The sequence below is a fragment of the Elephantulus edwardii genome, unplaced genomic scaffold (genome assembly GCF_000299155.1).
Source record: "Elephantulus edwardii isolate Elephantulus edwardi_28Jun2011 unplaced genomic scaffold, EleEdw1.0 scaffold00306, whole genome shotgun sequence".
NCBI lineage: Eukaryota > Metazoa > Chordata > Mammalia > Macroscelidea > Macroscelididae > Elephantulus > Elephantulus edwardii.
Genome location: NW_006400056.1, coordinates 412,386 through 417,551, shown reverse-complemented (window position 1 = coordinate 417,551; position 5,166 = coordinate 412,386). Strand labels below are relative to the sequence as shown.

General features: G+C 40.0%; 1 pseudogene; it reads right to left on the bottom strand.

Moving 5' to 3' along the window:
- Nucleotides 1-4,147: 4,147 nt before the first annotated feature.
- LOC102848374 lies at nucleotides 4,148-4,747 on the bottom strand (annotated as a pseudogene).
- Nucleotides 4,748-5,166: the final 419 nt, after the last annotated feature.

The window sequence follows — 5,166 nt, the reverse complement described above, 5'->3', positions numbered from 1 at the left end:
TTCTTGATTTACTTTTCCTGTTGTTTTTGAATAATCTTCAGCAGGATTGTGTTTATATGTGTTATTGTTTAATAACTTCCATACTCCCTTGGATCAACTTTTTTTGGGAATGGGAATAAATATGCATCCAGTCGGTTGGCCAGGTATCTGTTCTCCATATTTCTTGGCACAACCTAGTGAGCATGTCCAGGGCTGCAACCATTTGCTGAAATATGTCAATTGGTATTCCATCAATTCTTGGAGCCTTCTTTTTTTGCCAATTATTTCACAGTAGCTTACATTTTCTCCTTCATCACCAATGCTTCTTAATCATGTGCCATTTCATGTAATTATTTTTTGGTACAGTGACTCTGTGTACTCCTTCTATCTTCTTTTGATGCTTCTTGGATCATTCAATATTCTGCCCATAACATCTTTTTTTCTATAATTATATTTTATTAATTTTCATAAACACTTACAGAGATTTTGGGTTTCCATTCATTCATTGTTGCACCATTCTCTCTGCCCTCCTCCCAGTTTGTTCTTGTCCACCATAACATCTTTAAGTATTGCAATTCAAGGCTTTAATTTGTTCTTCAGTTCCTTCAGCTTGAGAAATGCCAAGTGAGTTCATCCCTTTCCATTGTCTAACTTCAGCTCTTTGCATATTTGGTTATAATACATGGAGTTGTCTTTCCCAGCTGCACTTTGAAATCTTCTGTTTAGCTCCTTCACATCCTTTTTTCTTCCCTTCACTTCCTGATTTCTTCCCTTTGCTTTGGCTTCTTGGCGCTCTAGTGAAATATTCAGAGTCTCTTCTGACATCCATTTTGTCTTTTCTTCTTCCTTTGTCTTAGTAAAGACCTTTTTTCATTCTTCATGGATGATATTCTTGATATTATCCCATAGCTCATTGATCTTCATTCGTTAGTGTTTAAGGCTTCAAACCTGTTTTTGAGAAGGTTTTTAAATTCAGATGGGATAGACTCAAGGTCATATTTTGGTTCTTGGGTTTTTTTTTCCATTTTCTTTAGTTTCAATTTGAACTTTCACATGAGTTGTTGATGGTAGCTTAGTGTAAGGAATTGTGCTGCCAACTCAAATATGAGTTAATGCTTCTGAAAATCTTCTGGAGGATCAGCTCTCAGTCAGTTCCAACTCAATGGTATAAAACAACAACAACTTGAAGCCAGAATAGAATTTTGAAAACAGCAGGGTGATCTTACTGTTACAGAGTACAGCTACAGACTGCAGTGGGACAAGGCCACCCAGGCAAAGAACAAAACCTTGATTTGGACTCAAGACCCTGAATCAAGTCCAAAGGATTTGATGGAATTGAGCCATTGTTGGGCTCTAGTAGTGGAAATGGATCAGATCTTAGATTCAGGAAACCCAGGTTCAAACATTGGCCTCTTCAACACAACACTGACACAGGCAAAGATATAATAGGCATTGTAGAACAAATGAAGGCCAGAGGAGACCAATGGCTACTGTCTGGTCAGTGACTTCAATCTGGGTGACCATAAGGGACACTAAAGAGTCAGACTACCCAGAGCCTCTCTTACTATCTGAGACACTCTCTTACTATCATGGGATACTCACCTCCTCCCAATACCAGTACCCTCTTTTACCACCAGGATCAAGGTTGATGCTTAGAATTAGCACCCACTGGACAAATTAACTTCTGCTTCTCTTGGCCATAGCTGCCAGCAGGCCTAGCAATCTAAACTGGGCCCATTAGTCCAAACGCTGAAATATAGACATTTTTGTTTGGGACTCGTAAGGTTGATTTCCATTTTAAGGAGTAAAAGCTGAGGAGCCAGGAACAGCCATATTTCCATCCATGTGGCTACAGTGAAAATGACACAAATGACCCAACCAGGAAAGCTGTCACCTGAAGATATTAACAAATCTGACAATCAATGATGTAAATAAATAAATAGCAAGCCTACGTTTCATTGACTATGCAAAGGTGTTTGACTATGGGGGTCACAACACACTGTGGCTGATTCTGAGAAGAACGGGAATCCCAGAACATTTGATTGTGATTATGTGAAACCTATACTTGGACCAGGAGGCAGTTGTCAGAACAGAGCAAGAAAATATTGTATGGTTTAAAATCAAGAAGGGTGTATGCTAGGGATATGTCCTATCTCCATACCATTTCAATCTATATGTAGAACAGATCTTACGGGTGGCTGGGCTCTATGAGGAAAAATGTGGCATCAGGATTGGAGGAAGATTTATCAACAATCTGTGTAATGAAGATGACACGATGCTGCTTGCTGAAACTGAGGAAGACCTGAAGCACTTTCTGCAGAAGGTCAAGGATTGTAGCATTCAATATGAATTGAGTCTCAAAATCAAGAAGATAAAGATTCTCACCACTGGGTCTCTTGGCAGCCTCATGATCAATGGTATAGAGATTGAAATTATTAACAGCTTTAGTTTGCTTTGACTCCATAGTTAACACTCTTGGTACAAGCAGCTAGGAAATCAAAAGACTAATTGCATTGAGAAAATCTGTTGTCAGGGCCATCTCCAGAGTACTGAAGAACAATGATGTCAGACTGAAGACTAAGGTACACTTGATCCAGGCCATGGTCTTCACAATTATGTTGTATGCATCAAAAGGCTTGACAATAACTAGGAATGACAGAAGGAGAATTGATGCCTTTGAGTATGGTGCTGGAGAAGAATATTGAATATACCATGGGCCAGTAGAAGAACAAACAGGTTTGTCCTGGAGAAGGGTAATTGGGATGAGTATGTTAGAGACAGTAAGGTTGGCTTAAGATAGAGCAAAGCTCAGAGCTGTTGCACATAGGGTTGATATGAGTCACAGGCAACTTGGTGGCACATAACAATAACAACAATTATCTTCTCATATGATGAGAGATTTGGAGGGCATTGGCTCAGTCAGTGAGATAGATTACCATGCCTATAGTTGTTGAACTCATAATCTTGGTCCCAGGTCCTGGCACATCCCTCCTCCCCACCAAGGGAAATGGGATATGGTGGCCCTGTTCAGGTTGTGCCCATGTCTTGGTGGCATTGAGCAAGGACTGAGAGAGTCTGACGGGACCCACTCCAGGAGAAACTCGGAGACAGGACCATGCTCAGCTCTGTGGGACTCAGCTCTGTGGGACACAGCATCCGTCAGTGAGCTCAGGACAGAGTTGAATCCACACCTGGGACTCTGAAATTTGGCCCTTGTCATCACTTTGAACCTCAGTCTCCTCATCTGTCAAACTGTGGTTGTTCAGTACTCTTGAGTCAGAACCAAAAGAGGTTTTCAGAGGTGATAAATCACATGAGAGGAGTCTGCCATCCTTCTCCCATGGAGTAGCTGATAAATGCAAACCACATACGTTTGGGTTGGCAGCATAATTTCTTGCCACTAAACCACCAGAGCTCTCTGTCAAATAGTATAAAAAGTAGTATCATCCTTGATGATTGAAGAATAAATGAATTCTATTCTAAAGTGCTTGGTGTAAAGTATGGAACATGGTAAGTGTTCAATTAATAAGAGCTTTTAATATTACTTCTAGAGTGAGCACTCTGGAAATATTTGTTGACAAGGGAATAATAAATAAATTGTATGTCAACATGATGTTAATGATAGAACAAGAGTTCAGGTCTTTTGTTCATAGGGTTGGGGTTTTTTTTTGTTTTTTTTAATTAATTTTAATGAAAGTTTACAGAGGCTTTGTATTTCCATTCACTTATTGTTGGACTTTTCTCCCTGCCCAACCTCCCCATCAGTTCACTCTTCTCTTTGAAAAGTAAAAGAAAAATTCTTTCATTGTTATACAATCCCTCCACCCAAGTCCATTCTATTATGCAAGCTTCATTCTGGATTTCTATCATGACAATTATATCTAATCATATTTAAACAGTTGTCTCCCTTATCTGTTTCAATGCAGTATACAGAATTTATCCCATCTTTCTCAGTCTCCCTCCAACCCCAATGTCAGTCCCATTTTACAACAGTGGCATTATGCAGTATTTGTCCTTTTGTGACAGAGATATTTCACTCAGCATAATGTCCTCCAGGGTCACCCATTTTCCATAATATTTCATGAGTTCTTTGTTTTTCAATGCTGCATAGTCTTCCGTTGTGTGAATATACCACAGCTTCTCTATCCATTCGTTTGCTGATGGGCACTTAGGTTGTTTCCAACTCTTTGCAAATGTTTCTTCTATAGAGTTCAATCATCACATCCAAAGCTATCTTGGCTGCTGTTGCATTGCTGTCTCTCAACATAGTGTACATAGAGTTTTGCAAAACTACATTGACTTTATTGTTCTTGTGTTTTGCATTTATGTTCTTGATATCGGCTGCAATGTGAGTGTACAAAGTCATTCGCAGAAGCTTGTCATGGCAACGCAGGAGTTCAAAGAAGAGCTCTAGCAAACTTGATGGATTGATGAGATTCTTATTTCTCAGCAAGATCAATGCTTTGCAAAATGTCATTCGAAGATCAGGATCCAAGACAGTGTGATTGTAAGAGAGCAGATCTTTCAGTTCTTGAGGAAAGTTACTGAGATGTTATGGATAGCAGTGACCAATCTGTGCCATGAATGTCACCAGCTCTGCCAGTTCTTTGCTGGGCTTATTTGGTTGTAACTTGAAAATCTCCACATTGGATTTGTAGTGATTGTACTGCTGTAGAAACTCTTCGATGTAAGACAGCGGGTCCCGTTTGATCAGATTCTGTAACTGCGGAAGATTGCTGGGCAGCTTGTTGTTGTTTCTCCCGGACATGTTGGCTCACAACATCCACACAGCTTTCAAACCTTAGTTCCATAGGGTTGTTATGAGTTGCATTCAACCTGAGGACAAACCACTACTAGGTGAGACTATATTTTCGAGGAACATTCTTCTACTTTGTGCATCACTCTTTGTCAATTTGCTGTACTGAGGCAATCTGGGTTTGCTGTGATGCTGAACCTTGTGCCATTGGGTTGTCAAATGCCATAATGATTTCCCACTGTGGAAAGTATTTGTTCGAGCTCCCAGTTGTAAAACAGAATTGGAAGTAGGAGTGGCATCCACTTCCTAAACCACATGCCTGTGGGAACTCTATGAACTTGGAGAAATGATGATAGTTACAGAAAGGCATTAAGTCTTTTGTTCATGAAGTTGCTATGAGTCGTGCTCTACTCGACGACAATCAACAACAA